The sequence below is a fragment of the Cygnus olor genome, chromosome 1 (genome assembly GCF_009769625.2).
Source record: "Cygnus olor isolate bCygOlo1 chromosome 1, bCygOlo1.pri.v2, whole genome shotgun sequence".
NCBI classification, from domain to species: domain Eukaryota; kingdom Metazoa; phylum Chordata; class Aves; order Anseriformes; family Anatidae; genus Cygnus; species Cygnus olor.
The window spans coordinates 111,713,546-111,727,016 of NC_049169.1; the positions used below are offsets into that span (position 1 = coordinate 111,713,546).

General features: G+C 42.8%; 1 protein-coding gene across 1 annotated transcript in view; it reads left to right on the top strand.

The window, feature by feature from the left end:
- The first annotated feature begins 259 nt into the window (after positions 1-259).
- Positions 260-13,471, top strand: part of ITSN1 (intersectin 1) — a 128,261-nt gene continuing 115,049 nt past the window's right edge. Inside the window, 1 exon segment of the mRNA XM_040545357.1 lies at positions 260-443. The gene's annotated coding sequence lies outside the window, so the exon portion shown is untranslated.

A 13,471-nucleotide genomic window follows, 5' to 3' on the forward strand; every position in this document is an offset into this window, starting at 1 on the left:
CGATTGGCTAAGGGGGCTGTCGCTCAGCGGCGGGGGGGAGGAGTGATCGGGCGGCTGCCCGCGCGGACTACACAACCCAGCAGGCTCCGCGGCGGCGGCAGCGGCCCGGCCGGGCGGGTTAAAGGCGAAAGCCGCAAAATGGCCGCCCCGCCCTCCTCACCGCGCCCCGCCCCTTCACCTGATTGGCCGGGAGGGACGGGGACCCGCCCTCTGATTGGCGGCGAGCGCTGCCCATCGCCGAGCGCTGCGAGGGCGAGCGGGGCGCAGCGCTCCTCCCCCGGCGGCCGCCAGACGGCGGCTGAGGAGGCGGCGCAGGGGATGGTGCGCCCGGCCGCGGCGGTGCCGGCCGCCGCTGCAGCTCCGGCTCTGGCCCCGGCCCCCCCGGCCCCGCCGCCGCCGCTGCCAGGGCTGTGAGCAGGGCCCGCGGCCCGAGCAGCTATGAGGTACGGCCCCGAGGGGGCGGGGGGGGAGCCGGGAGGGGCGCCGGGTATCCCCCGCCATTTGCCCTGCGGCCCCCCCCCCCCCCCCGGCTGCTGTTTTACGATTAATTGTGGTTATTTTGTTCCCTGTGGACGTCTTTTGTGCTGGTTCAGCCGCTGCTTTATCGCCGAAGCAAGCGCTGCTTTTGGTTTAAGGTCTCGGTTCTGCCTTTCTGGTGGGGGTCTGGGTGTCAGGCTAGGGGAAAGGGTTCCCCAGGCTGTAAAACTGGGGGTATTGTTTAGCGGATAGCCCTGCCTTGTCAAATAACTGCCACTCCACATGCATGGCAGTGTGCTACTCGAAAAGGCAGGAAAACTGGCTGTTTTCTCCTGCCCCTTCTCACCCCCATCCCGCCCGAGCTGTAAGGTACATTTTTTTGTTTAGAGCTTGCGTGGCCATACATAGGTATCACCTTACGTATATATTTTAATAGAAAATATTTCAAGAAAATCTCCAAATGCATACATTTCTTCCTAAATAACAATTAAAAACCAAAACAACGGTATCTATATTTAGATACCGATGACTGGAGAGCGTTAGGCTATGCGGTGTTATTCCACGCTCAGCCCTCACCTTGCTTTCTTCTGCCTTTCCTTTCTAGTCGCCAGCAACTTCCTTCAAAGAGCAAGGCTTGGTGACATCCTATATGTTTTTTTGACATAGTAGCACACCTATTGCTAAATTCCTCTTTCCATTATAAAATGCTCGCACTGCATCCCCAGAGCTCTGCTTGAGGGGGTGAGGTGTGGGAGGAGGAGCCTTGCGTGTCAGCTGTGTTCAGGCTTCCAGCTACAGGACTGGGGGGTGTACGTGCTTGGGAGGGTGGGGAGGTGTGCTGACTGATGGCCTGGAGAAGCACAGGTAAGGGAAACAGTTGCGTTCTCTTCTTTAACTTAAAATTTAGGATAGGCAGTCATCTGCATTTAGGCAAGCACATAAGTCCGAGCAGCTCGGACCATTTTAGCTCGCGTGATTAGCACTTGTCTGCTCTCACTGATTTTGGCAGCTTTACAGGGGTCACGTTTCGTACAGATGAACTGTTTCTGAATGGTTTCTCCAGTGTATGAGGTTCAAACTTCATTTGAGCTGAGCGGGTTGCTCTTTGTACTTGCTGCTTCTCAAGCCACACTTAATTCTTTCAGTTCTCATGTTCCCTCTGTGATATCTCACTGTCCTTACTTCCAGATAAGTTTGTTTTCAGAGCAGCTCTTTTTTTTTTTTGTTATAGTTTACCTTTACATCCCCGTTGAGTAGAATAACTATGAAGGTACTGTAAAGTAAGAATTGGTTTCCCAAAACAAACCAGTGACCTGCAGTCAGTGCCTGTTTTGTCTCTTGCCGCTGTTAGTTAGCTGCCGGAAAGTCTGCATGCTTTTTCATTAATACCTCCAATTGTGCAATTAGGTTAGATTTGGATCCAGGAAAGAATGTGAGTCTAGCAAATAATAGATCACTCTGAGTGATGATGCTGAATAGCCTTTTCTGGTCTATCCTTATGCTGTAGCCATAGACTGTAATTTTAGTTTTCAGTAGGGTAACACCAGGGAAAATAAGACCTTAAAGAGTTCTGTTTGTAGAGTAAAAAGAAAACCGCAAAAGTTGTTTTCAAAGTGTTGGCAATGACTTGAGGAAAAGATCATCAAGGAGAGTTATCAACTGTGAACATTTACTTACGCTGTCTTTAGTCATAGGTGGAGTAGAATAAATCATAAGCAGAGCGATTTGTTTGCAATGAGCATTTCAGGTTCAGGTGTCCCAGCAATTAACCTGCAGGGAACCAAAGCAATGAGATTTATCATTAAAATAAATACTGCTTCTGCTCATGTTGTCTGCTGGAAACACTGAATGCTTGTTGCCATTGTATTTAATACAGTTGCTGAACTCGAAATGGCCCCTGCACAGTAAATTGGTTTTGTTTTCACTTACGTAGCATGAAGTTGGGTGGTATGGTTGACAATTAGAAATTTGCTCTAGTCTAAGATCTAATAATGTGTTACTTGTGCACACAAAACTTTACTCTGAGGTGCCAACGCTTCATTATTATATGTGCCAAAAGTGGCTACAGTGTTTTAAGAGTACTCTTTCTGAAACTAAAAGACAGTGTAACAGATTCTACTGACTATTTGGGGCGATACTGTTACTGTTAGGTATGTCCTGATACCGATGGTGCAGTCGGCAATTAAAATAACTGCATTTGCCAAGCCTTGGTACACCAGACCAAAAACGATGTAATTCTGGGGTGTGCGTGTAGATGCCTAGCTAATCCACCTGTCTACAGTGAATCCGTGTAGGTAGCTGCGTGTGTTTGTGCAGGAGGCAGAGGTGGTCAAGTTCTTGACAGAGCATGCACTGTTTGTGTAGGAGAGATTAGTTTCTAATTACTGATCTCTTAAGGGCTTTCCTACGATTGAAACTGGAATTTGTCTGCCTACTTTGGAGTATCAGAGGATTAACTTCTTGGCCAGCGTGGGAAATGACAGGACGTAAAATAATTTTTGTGTGGGTGGGAGAAGCATCCTATCTCTTCCCCAGAAAGTAAAGTTGTTTTTTCTTTTTATTTCTGATGCAAAAGATACGTTGTGATGCAGATAAGTCAGAATGCAAAAAAATTGAACAAGGTGGTATATACTCAGTCTGGTTTTCTCTTACGAAATGCATTAAACTCACATGTTGGATGTTGCATTTTCCTTTGTCATGTGCTGTTTATAAGATAAATGAATTAATTAGTGCTAGTGTCATTTCAGAGGTCACCTTTCCTTTTCTCTGTCAAGTCATCTTCTCAGAAGAGTTGGGTGTGTGAAATGTGCTTGGAATTTTAAATAATCATATTATTAATTGCCTGAAACCCAAATCCCTTCTGTAGGTCTCTCTTTTGCAATATTTCTCAGTCTCTTCCCCCCTCCCTTGTGGTTGTGTGTGCCCACAGGATATTCGTGGTGACCGCAGTTCTGGCGGTTGAAGTCTAAACACTATAGATTTGTAGCAGTGAGGTTTTGTCTCGTGGCTTGCCTTGAAAATCATGGGCTTTCTGGTACATTCCCTTGTGTTTCTCAGTATAATATTATAGATTAAGCAAGCCCTAGAAATACTTTTAAAATAATTTCAAAGAGGACCCGTTTTCTCCAAGAGTCCAGGTTTTGCTTTGTGGTTGTGACTTCTAATGTTTGGGTAAAGAATCCACTTGAAGAGGATCTGGACCTGTGGGTAAAGGCCTGGGCAGCAGTTAGTTTGTGTTCTTGTAAAATACAATTTTTCTTGCTTCATATGATTGTCCAATCTGTAGAGAAGTTATTAATATGCTTTAAAATACACAGAGCAGCTGAGTTTAAATCTGTGATTTCTGAAAGAGTGCTCATGGAGAGCCACCTGAAATGACTGGAACTTTATCAGAGGGATCATAACAAAACACTTTTGGTAGCACATTGCTCTCTCTACTTTCATACATAACAGTAAATAATGTTTACAACAATTAAATATACCTCTGAAATCCTTCAAGAGCTATATGCGAGGACTTTTTTTTTTTATAGCATATAGAAAATTTCTAACCTAAACCACGCGTTGTCAATCTAAAGTAGTATCTTTGGACCAGTTTACCAGTTAGCTCCTCTCCTTGTATTTTAGCCATGCTTTCTAAAGATGTTTTCCAAAAGTGATTCTTGGACTCTACATCTGAGAAAAATGTGATGGAAACTGAAGTCTCCAACAGATTTTGTGCTTCGTAGGAGAAACTTCTAGCTTGCATCACGCGTGCTGCGAGCAGGCGGTCTCTGGGTTTCCCAGCATCCTTGACAGTTAACAGCAGCTCTTATCTCGTCGTTCTGGTCCCACGCTTTTTAAAGAAAGCAGCAGTCAGTTTCTGTGCCCGTTTGGTGTTATGATTTGTGTATGCTCTTACTGTGCAACCACCCATCCCAGAGAGGAAAATAAAGTTACCTATCAACAGTATGTGTTTTTTAAGTAATGCCTATCCTGCAAAATATACACTTACTTTTTGTCCATTGCCCTACCAGCTGAACTTAAAGGAGAAATCCAAGACTGATTTCTAGGAAGCTAATTCATGTATCTGTCTCTGCAGAATGGAGGAGTCTTGGGTGCCTGTTAGCCCATGGCTGTCTTCATATTATCTTACAACTTCGTAGAATCACAGCACCACAGAATGGTTTGGGTTGGAAGTGACCTTAAAGACCATCTGGTTCTAACCCCCCCCGCCGTGGGCAGGGACGCCTCCCACCAGAGCAGGTTGCCCAAAGCCCCATCCAGCCTGGCCTTACAATACCTATGCTCGTGTTTTGGATTTATCCTGCTTGTACATTAAATGTTCATGTGAGTGATATGAAAACTCTGAAGGTACAATCTGGCTAAGTTTGTGGTTTTGGGTCACCATTTCTTTGTTTAAAAAAAAAAACCACAAAACTATTATTTTAAATAACTGTAAAAATGAAATTGCAATGTAAAAAAAAAGTCCATGAAAATTCAAGTCGAAAAGCACAAGAATGTAGTCTGGCCTTTAAATGTTGTTGCAAGGAGCAATATTTAATATATTGCAAAATAAATTTTTAAGAGGTCATGGCAGGATCCGCCGAAATTCCAGCGTTAGCTTTTGTCTGTCAGTCCTGCAATGCAGGAATGTAAAGGCCGAGCAGATCTGCTCAGTTGCCTAGTTCCAGTTATTTTACACCGCGTTTAGACCTGAGCTTTGCAGTGGTAATCCCGTTCCTGTCAGCTGTTCCGTGTGAATGTGTCCTTGTGCCCATACAGAGCCATGAGCAAGAAGTAGTCGCGCTATGCAGGTGATGCACCTGCAAAGAGCTCCTTGCTGGCAGCTGGCTGCCTCGGGAGGTGCTGTGGAGATTCCTGTGTTGGTGGTGAGGAGGTTCAGACAGAAGCTCAGTTACCTGGCTGTGTTTTGTGGAAAAGGCTCAAATAGGGTCAAATAGAGCAACTGGCCCCTTCCTTCAGGTTTCTGACGCTGCTGCTCTCTGCAGGAAAGAGGATCTTAAAACTGCTTGTAACACAATTCTGAATTTCTTCTAATCTTCGCATCTAGACAAAACAGGTGATTGTATATCGTAGGATTGTAACGAGTTCCTTGTCAGCTAAAGGAGCATAACAGTATCGTTTAGGTAGAAGAGAGATCACCTGAAATCCGGTGTTGTTTTTGCTAAGGAGGTGTAAGTTTCCAGTAACTTCCATAAATCTGCAGGGTATTTTGTGGAAATAAAGTTCTTTCCTTACAGAGAATCGTGAAATAAAACTGACAACTGCTGAGTTCTGCATGGTTTTATTTTTTTATAAATAAAATGCCAGTAATCTGATCATGTACCAAGGGCGGTGGTGTAATAGTTTAACTTCTGGAACAAAAATACTGGCTTTTTTTTTGTTTGAATCACGTGTGAATCCCAGCTGGATAAACTTGGCTCTCTGTCTTTCTGAGGCAGACAGAAAGACTCTTGTGATGTTCAGGTGTTGAGGTGTGTGTTGTTTTTTTTTCTGGTTTTGTCATGGACATACAATGTAATTGACTTTTTTGAGATAGGACCAGGTCAGGGAACTTCGGTGCACCTGCTGCCAGTGCTCCTGCAATGCTTGCTTTCCTCGCTCCTTGCCTTTGCCAGCCAACATTCTTCTTACCTGTTCTCTTTTTTCCTGTTGTATCTGTATTTCATTACTTTAATTGTCAAATATATTTCAGAATCATCTAGAGGCTGGCAGGTGTTCTTTCCCATCAAAACTTTATTTTGAAACGTTTCTGTATGCTGTGCTATTGAAGTTAAACAGAACTTACACGGCATGTGCCGATGTTCCTCCCAAACTTGCTCATCTTTGTAAGGGCCAAGCCCAACAAGGAAAGATTGTTGTAAAGTAAGCTACTGGGAATAATTTGTAGAGCTATCTGCAATACTTTAAAAGTTTTTCAGAGAGAAGCATTGCATTGTAATACCTCTGTTCTGCAGTGTGTGCTCATGTTTCAAAACAGGTAGTGTAATGCACAACAGAGAGAAGGAAAAATCCTTGTAAGCACAAAGCAGCGTGGAATTCAGTTGCTGCAGGTATTCAAGAAAATGCTACCTTTAGAAAACAGACGTGTAATGAATCTCTTCTCCAGTCATTCCTTCTGGTTGTCTCTTATTTTAAATTCTGGCTTGTAAAACTTAAAGTTCAAAGCCTAAAGGTGTTAAAGGATGTCTTAACACTGTGAGATCATCTGTGCTTGAGTTCATGGCCAGGGATCACGGATATTGGGGGTGTTTGATGACAGAGTTAGAAAACATCCATTATCTACCTTAGATGTTTCTCCATGTTCTGTTGCTCCTGACTGACTGCCTAAAACCACAGTCAGCAACCTAACTTGCTCATAAAAGAACTAATGGCAGCCTGCTATCAAACATATGCTAATTTTAAGAGAAATGATCGAAATTAAGCATCTTGTAGATAGCGTCTGCTGGAAGATGGCGCTGCTTCAAGGAGCGTTGGCAGCCTCTTTGATGGTGCAGGCAGGGGGGGACACCAAATGCAAGTTCCTTTTCTGAGAGGTGCATCCCTTAACTTGGTGTTGGCTCCTCGCTGCGAGCCCTTTGTGTGGCAGTGGTGGTACAAAGAGGGTGATCTTGGACTTCGAGAGGAGAGATCTGCAGTCAATGTGGGACTAAAATAGTGGCGTCCTCCCGCTGGTTTGATTTTATAACCTCTGAATCAAGCTTGCCAGTAAGAAATGGCCGAGGCTGTTATCCATGCACAGGCAACATTTCATTAGCACAGCTCTTACCAGAATAATCGGAGTGGAGTTGAGGCTTGTGCAGCATTTTGTCTTTATCAGTTCCATGGGTTTTTGGTTGATTAGTCATCCTCTTTGCACAGTCAGGAGCTATGGATGAACCCTAATCATGTAGCTCCGCACAGAAACTGGAATCCACTCTTGTGAAACAAAGATCTGAAATACCCCAGGCTGAATTTAGTGGATCAAATGGAGAAACGGATTGGATTCTTAAGTGTGTCCCAAAAATATGTTTGGTGATACTATTTAAACTTGACATTTAAATCCGACAGGATTGCGTAAAACTCGTGCTGTCTGATGCAAGCAAAACAGTTTTGCTTTGATTTTTTTGGGGGGAGGAGTGAAAAAGAAATGTCTTTTTGAGTCAAGTGCTCTTGTTGTTCTGAACTGTGGACAAATGCTGTTGGATGACTTCTTAAAAAAACAAATGATTTGAATTAACTAGTTGGGTGAATTTAACCCAAAGAGTTTAATCTGCTTTTATTTTAGAGTTTACAAATAAGAATATGACTACTTAAGTAACAACCCAGAAGAGTCCCTAAGGAAAGCTGTATTCCACATTAAAACACCAGCCAAGCAAACACCATCCCCCAAACCAAGCCAAAAGCAACCACCAGCTCTGTCTGTACTTACCTGATGTGTTCTACAAACTTTATGTAAGACATTGATGCTTTGGTGCCCCTTCCAATTCTTGTCCTGTCTTAGGAAATCTAAGAGTTTTATTTTGTTCTTTGTGCTGCCTAAGACTTCAGGTGATGCTATAGGGGAGATCCTGGTGAAGACTGTGGATTAGTTAGTGATAGCTTTTTTTTTTTTTTAAAAGTATTAAATGGGATTTTAAAAGCTGAATTTGCACTGGAAGCCTGTAGTCCAGAACCAGGTGGTGGTGTTTAATGTGCTATGTGAATGAGGAAGAAATAAAGGAATATTGGGTTAATAAAAGCAACACAGTATTTTCGTATGTGAGACTAGCTGTCTCAGTATCAGCTCATCTTAATGCCTCCAGGGAAGAGTTAAAGATGTTGTGGGAGAAAAATAGAAAAGGTTGAAAATATTTGAGTTCTTTCTTTAAAAAATAAAATAAACCCACACCAAAATCCCCTACAAAAACAGCCAAAGACAAGGCTTTTCCATGTGAACATCACCTGATTCTACTCTTAATTTGAATATAGTCTTTGTACAGCGAAGACTTAATTTGATGTGATATTTCTGAGTGTTTCTATTATTTAGAAAGGAATCTCCATTTGTTTCTCCTTCGCTTGTTTCCCTGTCAACCTTCGGCGGAAAGCTTAGGTGTCGCTATTAGGTTAACTCCGAATTTCGTGGGCAGGTGACAGTGGTAGGATCTGGGCTAGTTCCTCTCCACCGCTGCTTGTCTGGCGCAAGTTCCTAGCGAGGAAGGAGAACCTGTAGGGCTAAAAGGAGCGGGAATACGGAGAATCGTGGTTCTTTTCTTCTCCCCGGTCTCATCGCTTGCTAGGAGGCACGGGTAAGAGAACTGGAGCTTTGACCTTTTGGCGTTTTTGGCTCTTACGAGTTGCTGGCTTGAGGAATTGAACGTGGTCCAGGGATGACATGTTAGCTGGAATTTCAGCAGGCTGAAAGACTGTAGTCTTTTCAGCTGGTAGTTGTTTCTGGGCACTTGGGAGGCTTCATTGATAGCTGCATAATAAACCTTCTGCCTATTGTGTGTTACTGGTTTTCGACGAGTTTTAAGTACTTTTGTGTAAGAGGAAGGATTCTTCCTTCTCCCTAATTGACAGCGCTTCTGATACACGATAAAGTTCCTGCAGTCTGAGGCCTCGTGGACCTTCAGAAATCGTTTTGCTTTTTTTTTTTTGCATTTTTTTCTTGCTTTACATGCTTTGGGCAAGCAAAATCTATACTGTAGCACCCAGGAAAATGGGATTCCCTGCTGAAGTCGCTTAATTCCTAGAGTTTCAGGAATTTAAGGCAGTACCAAGTTCCTCCTTTTCCTGGATTACCTTGATCCGATCCTGAATTAAATCACAGGGGGTTAGTGAGGGAAAGCAAAGTACAGGCGAGCTGAGGCAGCGAAGCTCTGGCATTAAAATACCTTTCCTGAGCGTACGTAGGGAATATCTTCGTGCTGAATCTATCTTCAAAATGCAATGCCTGTCTTCAAAATCAAAATGAAGCATTCTGATTGGGGAGAGACAGAAATTTAGTTTTTTTATTTTTTAAAAAAGAAACCCAAAAACCTGCCCGCATTATGAATGCAGAATGCTGACACAGCTAAACTTCGTGTGCTGAAATGAAGCTTGGGAAGGCTGTATATTGAAATACTTGTGAAATTTGATTTCTTTTTGAGTGGAGGTTTATGATGTTTTATTATCTTTTCTCAGCCTCACAAAGGGGTGGGGAAAAAATAAAATAATAAAACAAAAATTGAGCCCTGGAGAGAGAACAACACCTGCTATTACTCTCCCCACGAGGTGCTTTATAGGTAGAGAGATCTAAAAAGACAGTAAATAGAAAAGGCAAGCAAAGGGCAGAAGGCTCCAAATAGTGCAGGTGCACCTGTGTACAGGTTTCCAAACTCATTTTGATCATTTTTAAGGTGGTGGTCGCAGCAGTTTCTGATTCAGTACCGGGCCGCGTGCAGGAGGTACACTTGACTTTCCTGGTGATCCACAGGGATCTCTCTCTGAAGCAGAGATACCCACGGTACTTGTGATGGGCTGTGCTCTACAGCTGGGGAAAAGGGATGGAGAAACACTTGGTTAATAAAAATCCACTGGAGGAAACCCAGCTGCAGAGGAAAAATGGGACCCTGCCTTAACGAAGATATTTCAAACATCTGCCTGTTGCGTTTAGTTGTTATCCCTCTGCTGCATAATGAGAGAAGATGAGCACGGTTCTACCCTATGTCCGTCTTGTCTTAGCTTGCTTTGTCTCTCATTAAAGATTAAGGACTTTATTCTGTGAAGATTTAAATAGAAACAAGCCGTGTTGTGACGAAAGAGAGAGAGGTTGTGAAGTTAGGTTGGTTCTGCCTTTTGATTTGTAGGCTTCTGGAAAATGACTTATGAAGATGTCTTGGGACAATGTGTATAAACCTAATATTAAGATTAATTTTTTCTCAGTTGTTTTTCAAATTAACTAGAGGTTTCCTTAGCATATGAGTTAAGGGGAACCGCTGTCTTGGATTCTAATGGTCTCTGAATCTCATTTTGCTGAGAAAAATGTTTTAGTTGACGTGTTTGGAGGTTGAACCCTTTTACAGATGCGCACATGAGGAGACACACAGCAGGAGTGGTTGCATCTGGGCACAGAGATGACCAAACTGCTGCTTTCTTCAGGGAGCTTACAGAACCCGGCTTACGTACACGTGCAGCTGCCGCTGGGGACCTGACTGTTCACGTGGCTGTGTTTATTTTCAGACCTCCTGAAGAGGGGACATGGAGGTATTAGTAGGGTTGGCCAGTAGGTGATGGGAGTAACCAGAGTGGAAAGAAGTCTCGCAGAAGTGCTGCTCCAGAGGAGAGGCCTCACATGATGTCTGCTCTTCTAGAGTAATGCAGATTTGCATACCTAAAATCTGTATCAGTATATTTACCTGTTCCTGGCTGTCTGATTTGTTTTATAGTGCCCCAGTTTCGTAATGACCTCGGATTTACACTGCATCTTGACTCACAGCAGTGAACATACTTTCCTCCTCCCACTAGGAATGGGCTAAATTTGTTGGGAAAGTATTTGGCAGTTGTATTCGGTTCATTCTGCTTGAAAAAAATATCTCAGCAGCTGGTTGCTATAGAATCGTTATTTCTCTTCCAGATTTTAATGTTTAGTGGGTTGGATACTGTGGGGAGGTTATTGGCAAGGTAACTGAAAAAATGTGTTAAGTTCTTTCTCCCTTGGGGTGGTGCTGGCTTGGTGCCTCTTCGCGGGACTCCTTTATTGCTGGTTTTCAATGGCTTGCATGAGCAGGGCTGGTGGGGGATGCTGTGACCTTTGGCAGCGTGTATCTGGTTACTCATATTTTTGGCCAAGCTGTAGCATTTTAATGTTATGGCTCACTTTTTTTTTTTCCTTGCATCTCTGTACATCGGTTCAGTTGGTGTGCCAACCTAGAGATAAGCATCTCAAAAATGAAGTTGAACCAAGTTTTTATTGCGGGTCTGCAATAAGCTTTGCACTAAAAACAGTAACCAAATTCAATCCATCTTGCAACTGTTATGGATTGCTTGGAACAACTGCAGTTCCCCCCAAGTTGTTATTTTTTAATGATTTGGGTTTGTTGCTGGGGCTTCATAACCTGAAATTGTTGTTTTCCAAAGCAGACCAGTTCTTCTGTCACAGAGAGAATCTCTTCCAGGATTCAATTAAATTGCAGTGTGCAGTCTTCTGGAAGATCAAATTTAAAGATTTGTCTGTGTATTCAAAGCTTTTTTTATTATTATTTTGCAGAGAAAAAAAAAGTCAGCCTGAAGTATAGGCTATTGTTAGGATTGTCCATGCATGTTATCTTGTGTCTGGCATAAACTGTGTGTATTGTTATAATGCCTCTATGCTGTTTGTGGCAGGTATCTTTTGTTTTGTCTTAATATTCTAAATGTTTCTGTTTAGAAGCAGTCTGATAGCTTTTTTAATTGCCAGTAATGAAGTGAGTTTCCTAGAAAGACCTATGAAAACTACTTGAACTTTGAAGTAGGCTAATATAAGGTAATGGGTGAGTAAAACAGAAATTTGCTGGTTTCTGTGTGGCCTGATGCTGTCCACCAGCTGTCATTCCTAGCTCTGATGGACCAGTCTGCCCTTTGGGAAAGTTTGTCTCCTTCCGTTGCTGTCATTAGATAGTAGCTTTCTTCCTAATATTTTCCAGCAAGTAAATAACATGCATTGTCTCGAGGTATTACATTTTCTTGGTAGTACCCAATGTTTGCGCTGTTACCCAGGTTCTTCGCCCCCATTTCAATGTGAATCTTCCACTTGGTACTTTCAGCTCTCTGAGGATTTTAACACTGTGCTCTGACAGCGTACTGGCTGCTGGCAATCAGATCTCTTGAGGCCTCCTTTAAGTCCTCACTTCGGGCTGTTAAACCAACGGGAACTTTTCAAAAGGCTAACGTAACGATTGCAGGATTGGGAGATGCTGATTTTTCTGCAGGGCCTAATTCAAAATTCTTTCTTTTGTCTTAGTATCTCAAAGGTGCCAGGTTTTTTCATTTTTCCCCTTTCTTCAAGCATTCCAGCTCTCAGCTGTGCAAGCGATGATTAAATGAGCAACATAGAAATGTACGTGCCAGATATTTGTGTTATTCTCTCAGTTGTCATCAGGTTTTTAGCATTTAAGAACTGGTAGGCAAATAATTAGCGAGATTTTTCAGTGGGTTTTAAAGTAAGAACATGAACCGTTGCCATATACGGGAACTCCTGCAGCTCAAGACAGTTGTCATGGACATTGTTCACTGGAGAATTAAAAAGAAAAAGAAGAAAAAATTGTAAGTGGCCTTTTCAGTCTAGAATGTCAGTGCATCTCTTGGCACTGCTTGCTGAGAGGCTTTATTGAGAATTACTTGCTGCTGCTTTTTTCTCCCTGGAGTACATGAACTGGCATTTTTTCCTGGAATTTTTTCTTGCATAATTTGGGGTTTCCTGCTTCAAAGTTGCACTAAAACAGCTGTACATTTCAAGGAGCACTTTGAGTACTTGGGTTCTGAAACCGTCAGCAGCTGTATGCAAGCAGACAAGAGCCGAGGCATGTTCATCTAATTTTATCTCTCTGGGTACTTCATTGCTCATTTATGTGAGAAAGTAAAGTTGATTTGATAGGAGATTTATGCTAGTGCTGCTCTGGATGGAAACCTGCGTGTGTCAATGCCTTAAAAGTAGAGAGAATAGCGCTGGGGTTTTAGGAAAGTTCGTAGTTATCGCTAGGTTTTTCGATAAAACTGATTTAGCAATCTTGTTCTTGCTGTGTCCCACACTTCTTACAACTTTCTGCTTGATGGGACTTGTTACATCTGTTCACAACTTTGGAACTGAGCATATCTAACAGAAAATGCTGGATATCTTATTTGGCACAGTTAGTGCCTCCACTGGTTAAATAGCACTCAAGTTCTTGATTAGACATGTGTTCATCGTTCTGGTGTCAAATGGTTAAGTAGTATCTTTTTCTTTCCCCAAATGGAAGAAAGTTAATTTTAAGGCAGAAGTTCAGGTTTTGTCCCGGGCAAGTAGTCGACTCTTCTT